Genomic DNA, 18229 nt, shown 5'->3' with positions numbered 1-18229 from the left:
TGAGGTAATGTAATGTTGAAAATCTATGGATTACGGATGTATTGGACTGTAATCTCAGCAAAAGTATTATCTCCATAATTCTGACAGTCTGTGCAGCTGTTATTAGCATGAAGGGAACTTAATGACAGAGAGAGAAAATATTTGTATTGTTAGCCTATTTAGTTTGAAGAGTGTAGTTGTCAATTAAAATAAAGTGTACAGCTTTTTTTTTCATAGGTGATCGAATACTTTTGACCTGTAGTATATACTTAGTAACAACAATAAACAGAAAATAAGCAAATATTGAGATCCTTGTCAAGGAAGGTAATTTATTTACTAAACTAGACAGGTTACAATAAAATGCATACCATGTACTCTGCTGAAAAAGGAAACTGCAACACCCTCAAGGAAATGGTCATTTTTTGTCACACGATGTGACATCATTGTAATTCAGGTCAAATGAAACACATGTCACAGTGAAGGGTGTCCTGTCACATCACTACAATGCATACAACTCTCTGATGGCAATGCAGGTGTATATTCTCACACACATAGATGATCATAAAGGTGCCAAATGGCATCCTGTGATACATTGCCCCAAAGCATCTTGGGCTGTTTGTTGCAACTTGGCAATGGTCCTTGCAAGCTCTGGAGAAAAAGTATGTTCCCAGACAGACAGACAGAAGCTACTCTCAGCAATAACAACAGAGTAGCACTTGATATTCCATTTGACCCCTTCATGACACCCGAGTCACTGTGCATCAGTGGTAATCTGGCCAGAACCGCTCTTGATCGCAGTCCTGCAGCAAGATGATAACAAGCGTTCATCAGAGACAAGGGTATCATCTCGAGTGCCCCAGGGAATTGTGATAAGGCCATTATTTTCTGTATACATGGATGATCTGGAGTACAGCAATCTGCAGCTGTGGTATATGGGAAGAGTGAATGTACAAGGTTATAGACAACATTTAGCTAGTCTCATGAGTGGCAGCTAGCTCTAATGTAGAAACATGTAAGTTAATGCAGATGAGCTTGAAAAACAAAACCCGTAATGTTCAAATATGGAACACACAGATGTAGACATCTTCTATTAGACACAATCTCATCATTTACATACCCGGATGGAATGTTACACGGTAATTTGAAATTGAATGAGCATCTGAGGACTGTGGTAGGGATGACAAACAGTCTGCTCTGGTTTATTGGCAGATTTTTGAAAGAGTGTGTTTCATCTGTATAGAAGACTGCATATAGGACATAACTGCACACTTTCTGAAGTACTGATGGACTATTTGCGATCAGCACCAGGTCAGTTTAAAGTGAAACATCAGAGCAAGTCAGAGGTGCGCTGCTAGGTTTGTTACCCGTAGGTTAAAATAACTAACAAAAATTACAGAGATGCTTCAGGAATTTAAATGGGAATCCCTGAAGGAAAGGAAACGTTTGTTTTATAGAAAAATATTGAGAAAATTTAGACAACTGGCATTTAGAGCTATCTACAGAATGATTCTACTTCTACCACCATACATTTCACATAAGGATAACATATGCAAGATTAGAGCTCTTGCGGAGTCTTGTAGACAGTTGTTGTTCCTTCACTCTACTTGCAAGTGGAACAGGAAATGAATGACTAGGAGTGGTATGGGGTAGCTTATGTGACACACCAGGCAGTGTCCTGGGGTACATACCCACAGATGTAGGCACAGACCTTTTCCCACGATCCTTGACGACACAATGTGTACCTCAATTTCATTCACGGATTATGTTTGGTCGGTCACTGCTGTCGTGTAATGCATCAATCTTGACACGCATCTGTACTATGTGGATGTCCTGAACCTCATATACAGGTGAGGGCACATTCCACAGACCACTGTTGATAGAAATGACGCATCACCGATATGTTGTGCCCGACATGTGTAGCAGTCCACCAATACATCCATACAGCTCCCTGCAGGCACACAATACATTCGATTCAAAATGTTTGACGCATTTCAGCAGGAGTATGTACTCTTTGGTGTGCCATGGTTATACAGTAGAATTAACGTTGCAAACACTGTTCAACCCTAAACTCAGCACAGTTGCAGCCTGCAGAATCAAAGGAGAGGGTGCACAGACAGCCCTCACGAGCACCGTGACTTCAAAAAATGAATAACTGACACTAAAACCCCTCAGCACGCACTTGTTATACCCAGGTGCCACTGAATACAGTTCTTTCCTGGCCGAACACAGGTTTGATACATCTATTCACATTATTCTATTCTCTGAAGTTCTCTTCATACCTATATGACAACTGCAACTTACTTATGTTTCCAAACTGTGAAATCCTCATTGCCTTGGAATGTGTCGTACTTATTATTATTATTATTATTGTTGTTTTTCGCAAGAAGTTGTACCACAAATATCTTTTTTCCCCATTTTGATTCAATTGCATCCAAGTGTTTATTCAATTTACCCATCAAATTTTTACCATTCTATTCTTGTCTGCACTGCTTATCATCCAATTTCACTACCACACAGCTTTACCCCAATTACCTTCAGCAACTTTTTCCTAACACTTAAATTTATATTGTATATTAATGAAATCCTTTTTCCAGAAGTGCTTTTTGTGCTATAACGATCCTGCATTTTATGAGGGGCACTCAAATAACAACTTAACACTTGCCGCAAGTTCCGTTCAGAAGTAATCACTGCACACGTTAAGGCATTTATCTCACTGGGTGACAAGATGATCAACTCTTGTTTTGAGGAAGGCAAATGGCTGCTGATGATTCCACAACTACTATCACTTTAGTGCTTCCTCTTCCAACTGAAACTGACATTCATGCATATCTTTCTTTCTTCAGATAAGCAAAGATATGAAAATCACACAGAGAAAGATTTGGGCTGTATGGAGGGTGTTGCAGCATTTCCCAGCAAAATCAGAGGAGCATACATTTCATCCAATTGGCAGCATGGGGGCAAGCATTATTATATAACAGGACGATTCCAGCTGACAGTATTCCAATAGCCTAAGGTAAAGTGCCAAAGCCAACAGTGGAAACATTCCATGTCTCCCCCAACAAAGCAACCCAAAACTGTTCACACAAGTTCTGTTAAGGCCACGATGACCTTAATGCATGACGATTACCACCTGCCACATTGTGAATTGGAGAAAGGCTACACTTCAGCGACTTGCAATGTTACCCAACCAACATCCTCCATAAAGCCTCAATCTATCACTGTGTGATTCTCACATCTTTGGCAGTCTGAAGAAAGATGTGCACGGACGTTGCTTTCAGCTGGACACGGATTCGGGTGCTGTTGTGGATCTGTCAGTGGCTGACTGTGTTCTACAGAAAAGGAAGTGATAGTTTCATCTCCCATTGGGATAAATGTCTTAATTTGTGTGGTGACTGCTTTTTAATGGAAGCACTCCATGGTTCTGTCATGTCAGGTGTTACATAAAAAACACAATTTCTAATTAAATAACAAAGCACCTAATTTATTTGAAAATTACTAGTATTACTATGTTAATACAAAACACAAAGACGGCAGTTAAACACGAAACAAAATATTTAGCAAATGTCATCCATGGCTTTGTACACACACATTCATTCTTTGGACAAAATTTTTGATGACTCTGGAGCAAAGTTCCACATGAATTTGATCCATGACATGTCTAATTTCTACTTTGAGGTATGGTATGGTTCAACTAAATGCAAGATCTGACATGCCTCCACAAAACAGTCATATGGTGTCATATCACATGACACCAGTGGCCAGTTCACATCGCCATTACAAAGATGAGACAAGCAGGAAATCTTTCTGTTAGCACCCTAGTTGTTTCAACAAGCATTGTGGCAGGTTGCCCTCATCCGGTTGGTGGATGTCTTTCACATTCACATTCAATTCATGCCCTTGCAATTGCGCCCATAAAAACTGTTATCATCTGGCAATAACAATCACCAGTGACTCTCACTGCATTTCGAGTCTTGCCTTCAAAAACGTATGGCCCATAACCTGCACAAAACAGTGACTTGTTCTGGATAAAGACACTTCTCGCTGACTTTGTAAGGATTCTCTGTGCCCCAAACCCAGCAATTTTGGTTATTCACACAACCTTTAAGTCAGAAAGGTGCCTTGTCACAGAAGATTTTTTGTTGTTGTTGAAATTCTTGTTTTGTGAATACCCAATCAGCAAATACTTGTCCATTGACCTCAGCTCATGTGTTGTTTGGATCATAAAAGAATGTAAATGCAGATCTTTGTTAAAATTCAATGCAAATTCAATCTCAGAAGGGCTCACCATTGAGAATGGCGGTGAATTCACTTCACTGCACATGTAGCAGTGGGACATTGATGACCGAGACATTCCCTACCAGTTGACAAGTATGAGGACATCCATGTGATTTTATGTTTCCAGTCAGTCATGTATCTTCGAATTTCCTTACCGGTCTCTGCACTTTTGACACATTAGGCAAATTTCGGATACCAAAAATTACATGTCTTCAAATGGTCTCTGCATGGCATTCAATGTACTTGAAATGCCCTTTAAAGATCTGGATTGTTGATCCATCATGTACCACTCTGTTTTACTGCCTGCTCAGTGTAGAGACTGAAAAACATTTGGGATAGGCTGCAGCCCTGCCTGTCCTCCTTCTCAGTTAGCACTTCCCTTTCAGTTCTTTGACTCTTGTAATGGCAATGTCCTTTGTGCACAACCTGCACACTGCCTTTGGCTCCCTGTATTTTATCACCATAGATTCATAATTTTAAATCTATGTTCTTGTCATCAGTGTCAAAAGCTTAGGTTCTTCACATGTCCATTAATTTTGAAGACTGCATAATTTTCATTGAGTGTACAACCCTTATAAATCTACAGAACCTTAAACTTTTCTTTTTATCAGTAATTCCATGCCTATTATATGCTACAGACAGTTTGTTAACAGAAAGAACATTGAGAACTTTTCCACTTGTGTCCTGACAGGAACAGTACTTGACAAAAAGTAAGACATTCTTGCAACTTGACAACAGGTTATGTCAAATACCTTCTAATTCACATTTCTGCTACAGAAATGCTGATTTGGCACATTAATATGGGAATGTGGGAGATTAAGCAAAGAAATTCTTCAATAAACAATGACAACTGGCAATTAAAAACAAGTGATTTGCTCTAAGTATGCAAATATGCTAATTTTTTACTATCTAAAATTTTATTTCTTTTGAGTCACCCTTCACATGTTGTAATGCACACATAACAAAATGAATTTTAAAGTTCTGCTAATTGTACTTTACTTTCATATTCCTTGCTATGATCCTCCTTTCTCCCAAAGCTCTTCAATCTGTAATGCCAACTGAATGCTGTTGCATTAAGAGTTAAATGTATCTCCTTATCTTGACCTCTTTTCTGTTTAATTTCATCATAAACATGCTGATCTCCAATACTGAGGTAAACATTCATACTGGCGTTCCTTACAACTGCTTCATTGTTCTTCGTCAACACTGTTTAGTAATACAACAGTCTGCAAATGAAGCATATTATTATCCATAGTGATTGCTTCATGTAACTGTGTATCATACAACTTTTAATACCCAATGAAGCATATTTACAGTATATATGTTTAACAACATGTCATAAATCCACACATTAAAATAATGTATGCAATTTGCAGCTAACACAAGCCAATTACAATGCATGTTGTCTCATGATGATTTAGTTAGTTTAAGGTTGAGACATACTAGGAATTAGGCCCAAACCAGCAGATTCATGTGTAGTATCTTGCAAATAAATGATTTTAAAGAACAATTTAACATCCTAGTACTGGGTGATTATAATTGAAATGCAGGTGCTCACAGAGGTCCAGTGTGTGGTGTACATATCATGTGGCAGCAAAACTTGGTAGATATTATAATGCATAAATACAGAAGTGATTTTTTTTTCCAGAGTAAAAGTTCCAATTTTGGCCCCCGAGTGCAAATCTGGCACTGTGAATGCAAGAAAGATGTATAGACATGTTTGCACATAAAGTGGATTAGGAACAGGACATGAGTAGAAAAGTTCAAACAAGACAGGAGGGAATAATTGTCAGTTTATTACTAAGCACTTTTTACACAATTTGCTCAATATAAGCACTGGAGATGTCTACAAAATGCTGAATGGGATTAGATTTGCACCTGGTGACAAAAATTGAAATTAATTTTTTTCCCAATGTAAATTGGTAGATACACTAGTGGGATAATGCAGAACCAAGTTTCACCTTCATATGGTAATTACAGCCCACACTGGATCTCCCTGAGCAGAAACACTTCAGTTGTAACCACCCAGCATTTTACTCGAGTTCAGAATCAGACATCCCCAGCTACAATAACAAATAGTAAAGAATAATAACACAGTACTTTAGTGCAGTATTTTGATGATTTGTAAGTAATTCTTTGAAAATCATGATAAAACACAGTTTTATGTTTCTATTCTTTACTGAAGCCACACAATTTCAATTTTACAACAGACGTTTCCAGGTTTCTAACGACAAAGTTAAGAGACACACTATAAATAAGGGAAATGGCCTTGTCATTGGATGTGACCAGAGTGTCACATTATAAATGAGGAATGTGATGTAGAAGGGCACAAACTGAGTCATTTATCAAACAGAATATGAGTATTAGATGATAATATTTTTCATTTATACATTAAGTGCATGCATGGAAATCTTTTTGTGACTGTACAAGGTAATATATTCATGAACTCTCAATCAAGAAACAAAAAGTTTGTCAATGACAATATGTTCACCTTTTGACTGTAAAACTGTTGATTTGTTAATCCCAATATTGCAATTTTGATCATGTGGGAATAACTGCATGTTAGCACATGTCAAAATCCGACAAGCACATGACATGACAAAGAGAGATAGTTTCATGACATTGTGTTCCTGATTACAACTTTTTATATGTACCGCACTGTTCCGTAACATTTTGTGGGGTAAATGATTCCATATTTGTTTTTGTTTCATATAAAATAGAAGCTGGTTTTACCACTTGCTTTTCTGTGGGCTCACATATAGTTGTTCCTGTGTACAAATCTGCATGTAAACTACTTGATTTAAATGTGTTTGGATATGTTGCACATTTTCTACTTTATGTTCATACATTCCTCTGTAATTTCTCACATTTAATGGAGAACTTCATGCTAGGAAGCTTTTGACAAAATTGGTATTTAACTTTTTTACATCTTGTCATTGAATGACTATGCAATTCTTCTTTGAACACTATTGCTTTTTGCCACAGACTATTTTTTGTAGTCTCAGTGACTGGAGAACCCTTCCTCACAAATACTAAAAAATTCAACAGCAGCTTCAAATATTTTATCACACATTATTGACAAGTACTACAAACAATACATTTTAGCAAAAATTGATGCATTAGAATCATCCTTCCACTCCAATGAGTTCTCCATTAAATGCAAGAAAGTATGGAAATGAACACAAACAAAAATAAGGTAGAATATGAGCAATATACTTACAATTTAGCAGTTCACACATGGATTTGTAAGCAGAAACAAATATATATGAGCTTGCAGAAAATCATGTGATAAAAGCTACTTCAATTTTATAAGAAACAAAAACCCAATAAGAACAATATTATGAAAAAGATGGACTGCTATTCACCACATGGAGCAATCAGTGAGCTGCAGACAGGTATAATGAAAAGAGTGCTAAACATTTAAGCTTTTGGCTGAAAGGTCATGTTCAGAGATAGAAAGCAATTATATATTCACACACTCGTGGCCACTTCCACCTAATGTGGAATTATTTATCTGCCACAATATTACAGGTATTAGCAAAAATCAGACAGAGTAGGAGTAACATATTTACAGTACGATTTATGGGAACAGGATACAAGTAGTGGTATACGGAATAAACTGTCCCCAGTAATATTTGCACATACATATATTTCGACAATTATCATACACATGCACACAGTACAAGGTATAAGAACGGACTGAATTAAAATAGTGGCTCGGATAAGTGACCTGAGTCCCAAAGATTAATGTTGTCTATTGTTGATATGACCTATCAATGCCACACAGCACCTCCACCCCCTGGCAGTAAGGAGTACTGCATATGAGTCTTGAGGGGAGACCATGTGGGCATTGATGTTGCTGGTATTCGTACGAGCTGGGAGCCACACAACCAGGACCTCCACCCCTACCGTGGTGGATTTTGGAGGCAAAGCAATGGGAGGCAGGTCTACCTTGAAGTCGTTGAGCCAGCGAGGGTAGATGATGCGGAGGCCAGCCTGAGAGCAGGTGAGTTGAACGGAGGATGGTGGGGTAAGCCCGGATGCTGATCAAGCTGTCCGGTGAGATGAAGGTGGCAGTTGTCATCAGGTCTTACTCACGAGGGAGGGTGAGGCTATGCACAACACTGATGTTTAACTGGTCGTCGGGTGGCGGGCAGTGGTGTCTGCATTGTGTGACTCTTCTACCAGTACCGTATGCCTGTTACCCCCCCCCCCCCTCCCCACTCACTGCTCCAGCTGGCCTTCGAACTGCATAACCTCACTCACCCTGGTGTCTGCTCCAGCACATGGCTCATCTCTGAGTGTTTAATTTGGAAAAATATAAAATGGTACTGTCAGACCCTGGCACACTGCTGCATCCCCTGCCAATGCAAAAAAGTCAGCCGCCATACCGCCCCACCACTGGGCAAGTTCAACATCGCTCCAGGACGATTTCATCACGTACATATCGATCTTCTTCCACCATCGCGGAGGGCCACAGATACATTCTATCCAGAATTGACCACACATCCCACCAAGTAGAGGCAGACCCCTTACCTAACATCACTGCTGACAGTTTTATCTCCTCATGGATTGCTAGGTTCAGTTGTCCGACCACCATCACTACTGACTGAGGTTGGCAGTTTGAGTCTTCCCTGTTCACCATGTGACATCTGCGGCATAAAGAAAATTCACACCACAGCCTACCACCCACAAAGCAACAGGCTAGTGGAATGGAGGCACATCACTCAGGTGCCACAACTGCCTCTGGTCTGATGCACTTCCATTAGTACTGCTCAGTCTCCGTTCAACTTTCAAGCCCAACTTACAGGAACTATCTCAGAATTCGTTTTTGTGGAGAACCCCATCCTACCAGGGGAATTCATTCAGCCTCAAGTACCTGAAGACTTCCCACTCCCCCGATGTCATAAGTTGCATGCACACCCACTTCAAACATGTACGTCTTCAGCCACTTGCCAACCATTCTCAACACTTGCTCCCATGTAATGCTGAGAGAATTCGGTCTGACAGCCTCTGCAACCACCTTATCTCGGCCCCTTTAAAGTCCTGCAGCAGGGCGATACAACTTTCGACATCAACGTCAAAGACAGTCCTCAAACTGTTTTGTTACACCAACTCAAACCAGCACTCATGGACCATGATGTCCCTATGCTGGCTCAGTCTGATCCTCCTAATGACTCTCCTGCCAGTCTCCCTCCCACTGTGGAGTCCGACAGTGTATCTCCTCAGGCCACCACACTGTTTTATTCACCTGACACCTCCCTGTCACCTTCTACGGGTTTCTCAGAAACGTCACCCTCCACCTCGTGTGCAGGTTTTGCTGCTACCTTATCGACTATGGAGACACCCTCTCCGTCAGTCACCCTGCTCTGCAATGTACCCCCGCACCACGTTGACAACATTTCAGACATCACTCTCAATGTTCGAGTTCTCATTCTACTAGCAGACACCACTGAGAAGAGTCACACAACAGCTTTGTCCGCAATCCTAGGGAATTGGGAATCTAGTTTTAGTAAACACAATGGATGTTTGAGGGCCTGTGAGGAGAGCTTGAGATTCCTCATCAGAGGCTTGTAGAGTGGTTGGATAAGTCAATTATGCATGAAATAGTATTGATCTGCGGTGATATTTGATATAGTGAACATCGGTTATGAATTGGGAGACTAGATTAAAGGGACAGAAACGCAGGCAGGGTAGGTCCTCGGGGGGGTTTGCAGAAAGTATCTGTGAGTGGTTTGTGGTCTGCGAGGATGAAGAATGAGTGACCTTCCACATCAGGGCAGAAGTGTTTGACAGCCTTGTAGACCACAAGGAGTTCTCTATCAAAAGTGGAGAATTTCTTCTCACCTGGTTACAGCTTTTTAGAGAAGAAATGAAGAGGGGAAACCATGTCTATCTTGCATTGATGTAGTACCACTGCCACTGCAATGTCACTGGCATCCGTAGTGATGGACGGCTCAGGGTGAGCTAAAGAAGTCTAATACATTGAAAGCCTCCTGTGTAGGTGCAGTCCAGTGAACGGGCTTGAGTCCTGAAGTCTGTTTACCCAAGAGCGAGTCTGTCAGTAGGGCCTGCACGGCAGTGGCAGAAGCCAGGTGACGACGGCAGTAACTTATTGTGCCCGGGAAACATTGGAGTTCTTTGTAAGTAGCCGGGGGTGGCAGTGGAGTGACGGCTTGCACACGAGTTTTGGGAGGCTGTATTATGTCAGTGGAGACGGTGTGAGCCAAGAAAGTGACGGAAGGCTGACGCAACTGTAATTTTTCTTTGTTGACCTCAATGCCATTGGATAATGATTTTCATGTTCCTCAGCTGACTTGCTGAAAATTAGTATGTCGTCCAGGTATGTGGAGCAAAACTCTAGCTATGGGTAGGATGGAGTCAATGAAACGCTGCTGCATTTCTTAGGCCACACGGCATAAAGTGGTATTAGAACAAACCAAGCGGCATGATAATAGCTGTTTTAGGGAAGTCATCCGATGCTACGGGAATCTGATGGTAGGCATGTTTACAGCCAATAACACTCAAGATTATAGTACCAGGTAACATATGAGTGAAATATTTTATGTTGGGCATTGGGTAATTGTACATGACAGTACAAATAGCGGTATACAGAATAAACTGTTCTCACTAATATCTGCACATATGTATATTTTGATAATTATCTTACACATGCACACAGTACAAGACATAAGAACATGCTGGATTAACATGGTGGCTCAAATGAGTGACCTGAGTTCCAAAGATTACTGCTGTCTATGATGAATATGACCTATCGACGAAACAGATTCAAAGAGTGCAATACAAACAAGAAGTAATAATCAGGAACACAATGGAACGAAACCACCTTCTGTTTACTATGAAACAAAAAGCAATATTGAGTACTTTAAATTACTTAACAAGAAAATGAAGTGTGCTTGGCAGCAAACCAAGGTGATGTTACCCAAAGTCCCTACTTAAGTTTCATACCCCTGGTAGCACCAGTCGAATAAAATGACAAAACATGTGTAACTTTACAACAAACATAGGGCTGTAAGTGAACCTGTCAATCACAGCTTCTCATATCATTATATCATATCAGAGTAAATGCATAAATAATAAAATTCCTACCACCTACATCAAATTATTATGCTACTTTAGAATCAAGTTGCCTAACCATTTGGATATACCATTTGATACTTGAAAGATATATTGGTCCACCAGAAGAAACATGAACTGACAGTCTAATGTTAAGAGATCTTTATCATTCAGAGAAGAATGGAATAAAGTAATGTAATTAAGAAAATACAAGAGAAAAAGAAAATACGTTTAATATCAAACTGCAGCCACTCATTTCAGTTTACAACATTGGTGGGTAGGTTGTCTAATGACTAACAAAAATTCACCATTCCTCTGCTGTATAAATATATTGACAAAATTATTACTGTACTGAAAATACTGATTAACAACAATTGTGAATCAGACATTCTGCAGCTGTTGACTATGGCTGATGGTGACTGAGTGCACGTCTGTTCCATGAACAGTGCTGAACTATTGCACATAAAGCAATACAACAGCTGTAAGAATGACCATGCATGTAAAAGCATTATAATGTAACCAGGCATTCATTAGTACAATTAAATGCTGTGATGCAGTCAGTGTTATGAATATAATTACACGGAACAACTAGAATTAGCATTATTTCATACCTTGTACAAGAATGATTGGTTTTAAAAGCCTACTAGTCAACTTTGACAGCCAATTTACGTACATCACAGCTGGAAAGGAGAAAAAATGAAGCCCCTGTATTATGGACTGTCTACACAAAAGCTTCGCTAAACTGGAAGTTTTGGCAGAAATGAAAGTTTCTATCCTCTAGAAGACAGAAATGAGTGTTAACCACTTTTGTTTATTAACAGTTATGAAAAGGGTAGATTGCTACTCACTGTAAAGATGAAACATTGAGTTGCAGGCAGGCACATGAAATAGATTGTTTTACACTGAGTTTTGGCCAAAGCCTTCTCCAAAAAATAAAAGAAATTACACATGCATATGCAGCACAGACAGGTTAAAATATGCCATTGTCAGGCCTCTCTACAAAAAGGGGGACACCTCAAATGTCAATAATCATTGGCTAGTGACCTTGCTTACAGCATTATCAAAAATCCTTGAGAGGGTAAGGTACTCACTAACGGTAAGCCATTTCAACAGTAATGGGATACTTAGTAAATCACAGTTCAGATTTCAAAAACGCTGTTCCACTGAGACAGCAATATACAATTTCACTGTCCACATTATAGAGTCTTTAAATAGTAAAACGTCACCAATAGGAATTTTCTGTGACTTGTCCAAAGCATTATGTTATAGGAATTACAATTCTATGGAATAGCATATGAGTGGTTTAAGTCACCTACAGAACAGGAACCAAAAGTTTCCTTATATGGGTCAAGTGATTGAAGTAAGTTTACCACTTCATCAAACTAGTGTTAAATTACATTAGGCGTTCAACAGGATTCAGTCCATCAGTCCCCTTCTGTTCTTGATATGTGTGAACAACCTCCCTTCTTATCTGAAATAGGAAGCTGAACTGGCACTGTTTGTGGGTGACACAAGAATCATTATTAATCCAGTAGAAGAAAGTCCAATTGAAAATGATACAAATAAGGTATTTGGAAAAGTCATTAATTGGTTTTCTGCAAATGGGCTTGCTCTAAACTTTGAAGAAACTCAGTACATCCGATTTTCTGCTGCAGAAAGTACAGTTCCTTCAATAAATATAGCACATCAGCAGACATGGTAGAGCACACTAAGATTTTGGGTGTACATATAGATGAGAATCTTAATTGGAAAAATCATATTTTGGATCTTCTAAAGCGAATAGTTTCAGCATCTTTTGCACTCAGAATAATTGCCAATTTTGAGGATATAGAAGTTAGTATGCAAAGTATGTTATCACTTCATAATGTCACGCAGAATAATAATTTAGACAAAAAGTATTCATTGCTCAAAAGAAAGTGGTTAGAAGAATGTGTGGGGTTTGTAGTTGCACATCTTGTAGGTATCTCTTTAAAAGATGTTCAATACCCTTTTTATAATGGGAACTGCCTAACTCCTCAAAATAGCCATTAACTGCCGACATCATGTCTTCATTTGTAGAAAATTTTCGACCACCAAGTCTTTTTTTTCAAGTTTTAGAACAGAATAGAGTGCATGAGATAGCAAGTGAATCTTTAATTCATTAATGTTGGCCATTGTAATGTGAGCTGGTGCATTGTCCTGAAGAAACAACACTTCCTTCTTGGCCAAATGTGGCCATTTTTGTTTGATTTCTTTGCCCAAATGTTGCAGTACGTTTGCATAATACTCACCACTGATGGTTACTCCTTTTTCAATATAGTCAACAAAAACTATCCCACGTGCATCCCAAAAACAAAAAAAAAAAAAAAAAAAAAAAAAAAAAACACAGATGCCTTGGCCTTGCCGCCAGATGAAATGGTCTTTGCCTTCTTTGGGGTCTGTTCTCCAATTTGTAACCATTTTTTTGATTTTTTTGTCTCAGGAATGAAGTGGCGGACCCATGTTTCTTCCATGGTTATGAAAAGGTGCAAAATATCATCTTTATTATTCTGAAACTTCTCTAAACACTCAACTGAAACATCTTTATGACATTGTTTCTCCTCGAGTGTGGGCAAACGCGTCCTGAACCTTGCACACAGTTTTCTCATGTCCAAGTTATGTGATGTACAACACATTCTGAAATGCCTGACAGCTCGCACTTACAGTAGACAATCATACAGTACTGCTTTGTGGATTTTTTTCACCATTGCTGGAGTCATCACTTCATATGTTCAACCACTGCGATGCTCGTCTTGGCTGCTCATACGGCCTAGCTTAATCTCAGGCACCCAATATTTTACTGTTGACAACAAAGGAGCAGACTCCCTGAAAGTAGAAGCTTTAATATTTGTTGCACTGAAGCGTTTAAAAAAATATATTGCATCAGGTAACAATGACGAATTTTCTCCACTTTAACAAGATCACACAACATTCACTACTGGAGGATACTAAACAATGTGGCGTCTTCAGACTTGAAACAAATGCTTCATAGATCATATAGTTTCTAATTCAGAGGTATTATTCAACAACTGCCATCTCCCAGTCAATCCAGGTACTTATGGAACCACCCTTATATATGGGCTTCATTTCTGGATCCTGATAAATGTGTAATAAAATTAAAAGATCTTGTTATAATATTTTTAGAATATTTAATTTTCTTCCATTTAACCGTTCCAATTTTTCGTAAAAGAAATATACCCTCTTGATTTACTTTTTCCTGTGATATTCATGATTTTCTGATACTTCTTGTTCCATTCCTCAAATATGACCAATTTAATGTACAGAATTCTCGTTCTCTTCATTGTCAGGAACATCATCACTCAGCTCATGGAACTATTCCAGTCAGACATTAAGATTGCTGCTAAACTCTGTCCTAGTTTTCTTTTATCTAACATGTTTAATCCACAAACTAGAGGTTTAGAGAGCATTATTTCTCATAGGTAAGTGTTCTATGTAAAAAGCAAATTAACTATAATTAGTTTTGATATACCTAAAGTAATGTACATAAAAGTTGAGTGAGTGTAGGAAACCAGTGAAGTAATGTGCACATTGTTTTGGATTCTAGCACTTGTGCTCGTGCAGATGACAAGTGTCCTCCAAACTATAATAATGTTTCACAAACAGTTCAAGCCAATGATGGCTAAAGCTTACAGGCAGAGAGTTAAGGGCCTGAACTCCATCCACCTGAGACAAAATGTAGATGGGAAAATCAAGTGGGACGAGTGTCACCCGCACAAACAATGTAGGGTTAGAAGAGGAGCTGGTGTCTGCATGAAGCAAACACACAGACTGTAATAAATGGAAGACAAGCAGCATCAATTATACAAATGGGTAGCATGCAGGAATAGTAAGATCAACCAGCAACACCTATCACAGCATCTCGATGATGGCAAGGTGCAATCCTGATCTAAGCAGCTGAGCATTCCACAGCCATAACCTACTGTGTCGATGTTGTCGGGCACCTCGAAGATTCTTTACATGAGTTTGAGTGCTTACTGGCAAATGACATTTTAGTGCAGAGTCATGCTACAATTACCAGTATTTTGAGAGATTTCAGTGAAAAACAAGAGTCTGATCACAATTTGTACTAACCACTGCAGACATCATAAAAATTAGGAGTTAAGCATCACATATTTCCTAAGAACAATTACACCAAACAAAGATGATTAAAAAGCCTATAAACATAATGATTCACTTTTACTTGGTAATGCTTTCGCATGGTTTATGAATAGGATTTGAGAAGCAAACTATTGAATCATCCTCTGAAACACAAGTTGGAATCTGATGATGTGCCAGCTGCATGTTTCCCATCCTACAGAATGGATATAGGTGGGAAAAATGAGCCTAATATCAGGATGCTAATCTGGATATAAAAAGGAAATTACAGTAAAGAAGTAGAAGAGATTCTGCAAGTAAGGACAGGGTGAATCATCTAAAATTCTCACGGCAAATCTTGTAGAAATGGGAACAGGTGTGGTTTTCACAAAATGAATTGGTAGTCTGGAGCTCATATTGCTAGCCAAGAAACAGATCATAATAATACTTCAAAACTGTATTGTTTGTGAAAACATGCAATTTTTTAAATGGAACGATGCCTATTGACATTTAGAAATTAAAAGTGGTATACCTCAGAATGTCAGTGGGGTTTCTTGCGGGAATCTAGTACGAGTCATTTATGCATTATAATATTGTACACATTTTCCCCACTGACACTTGTCTGTGTCATTAAACCTACATAGTTGCTAGGTACAATGTTCTTATGTTTGCCTACAGTGTGCATAAAGACTTGCTAATCAGTAAATATGTGACAGTCCAAGCGGTAGGTCAAAAGTGGTTGACGGGATTTACTAATGCATAAAAAGCAGACATACTCATGAAGTACAAAGAGTTTCATAAGATTGCAACTAATTCTTGTACAGTATACGAGGCAAGATAACCCAATAGATGTGGACCATCTTGACAATTATTTATCATCTTCAACGAGTTACTAAAAGTGGTAGTGTAACACCTAAACATTGTAATGGAAATAAACAAATTAGGACAGAAGATGGGGAAATTAGTATTCTTGATGCTGTTTGCAGTTGATCCACACATTAGTTTCTGCAGAATTGCAAGAGGAAATGGTATGAGTCAGACAAGTGTCCTACACATTCTTCACTGACACAGGTTCCATTTCTAACACATCTCTAAAACATTACTATGAATTAATTTTGATTTAAGTTAAAGTACTCACAATTGCTGGTGATCTGTCACAGCAGAAGTCCCAGAAAACAGCGACTGTAGGATTTAACCATAAAGTTGAATGATTTTTTAATCTAGTATAATGTTTCAGCTGAATATTTATTATGATCTCAAAGTAACTAAAAGCATCTTGAAAAATCTAAAATAAGTTGTAACATACTTGCAATAATGAAATGAAACGAAATGAAACATGCTCAACAAGCAACATACTTTCTGTCCAAATACAAACAAAGTACTGACCCCCTATGTATAAACTCCAAACAATCTGCGGCATTGTTTAGAATCATTTTTTGATTAACTAACAACTAAAATTAACACACAAAAAACTGAAAATACATATATAATCGTATATTTACTCCAGAACAGCAAGTACAATTCTATGATGGGTCATATTTGTGATACTATTTGAGTATAATTTCTTGAATACATAATTGCAATAATGCATTTACATTTCTTGTGAAGTACTGGAGGTTCCCTTCATGTACAGAGCTTCTACACTTTGAAGTAAATGAAATCAAGCATTTATAATTTTTTCTAGATGAGTCACATGCTTTTATATGCATGTATAATTCCAAATTCATCTGGAGAATGCATGTTTTAAGTGAGTCTGTTATGTTTCAACACACCCAAAAGGATTTTTGAAAGTGAAAGATGAACAAAACCTTTTCCGACACATGGAGGAACAAGAATTTTACTTATGATATGAAATAAATCCACTATTTGATTAAATATGTAAAGTAATATGAAACATAATACAAAATTATTACTCAATAGCAGAAGGAAAGAACAAGTTGTTTCTTAACTGTATGAGATAATATGTAACTTAGAGTTTCAAAGGTAGCAAAAATTCCTAAGCGTAAATGCACAAATCTCTGTACTTTACATAAATGTAAATAGTCTTGAAGTATGCAGACTGCTTCGTAGAGAATCTTGAAGTGTGCAGTATGCAGACTGCTTTATGAGATGACATGCCTGACCAAGTATCTTGAAGAGTGCAAAAATACTAGCTTGTTTCCCAGATCCTCCTGTAAAATAGGCTTTTGTCAACAATGGCAAGTGCTGACATGGTAAGCTAGAAGGATCTCAGCAATAGAGGCATATGCATGTGGACAGGGGGAAGGAGATCATGGTACTCTAATGAGAAGTAAGAAATTAAATAGAAGATTCAGAGTGTTGGAGTTGAAGAAGAAAAGATGACAGACCCCCAAAGACAGGACCCCCACTGTTCCAGAACTTCACTGTCATGCCGGAGAGAGAAGAGTGTTCGGCATTCCCTGCAGAACGGACTTGCCACAGCTACACCTTCCCAGTCCTCGAATATTAACCCCAACACTCCCTACTGACTAATCAACAAAGGGTGAACAACTAGCATTCTACAGGAGAGAGTAAATGACATGTAAAATACTGTATTGGTTAATTCAAGTAAAAAATGCTAGATACTACCAACTGACTTACAAGCAGCCCCTCTAATATCTGGGTTTGATCTTACATAAACATGAAATACTGAAACATAAACATGAAAATAATAAAGAGAGGTACAGAATTACTGTGTTCATCTGATATCTGTTGCTGCTCAAACATAAATTAGTACATTAACACGAAAATATAGAAATAAGGTAGCCAAATGCATCAAATTACA

This window comes from Schistocerca gregaria, unplaced genomic scaffold (genome assembly GCF_023897955.1).
Source record: "Schistocerca gregaria isolate iqSchGreg1 unplaced genomic scaffold, iqSchGreg1.2 ptg000169l, whole genome shotgun sequence".
Lineage (NCBI taxonomy): Eukaryota > Metazoa > Arthropoda > Insecta > Orthoptera > Acrididae > Schistocerca > Schistocerca gregaria.
The sequence above is the reverse complement of the archived record's forward strand: the minus strand, read 5'-3'. Positions refer to the sequence as shown.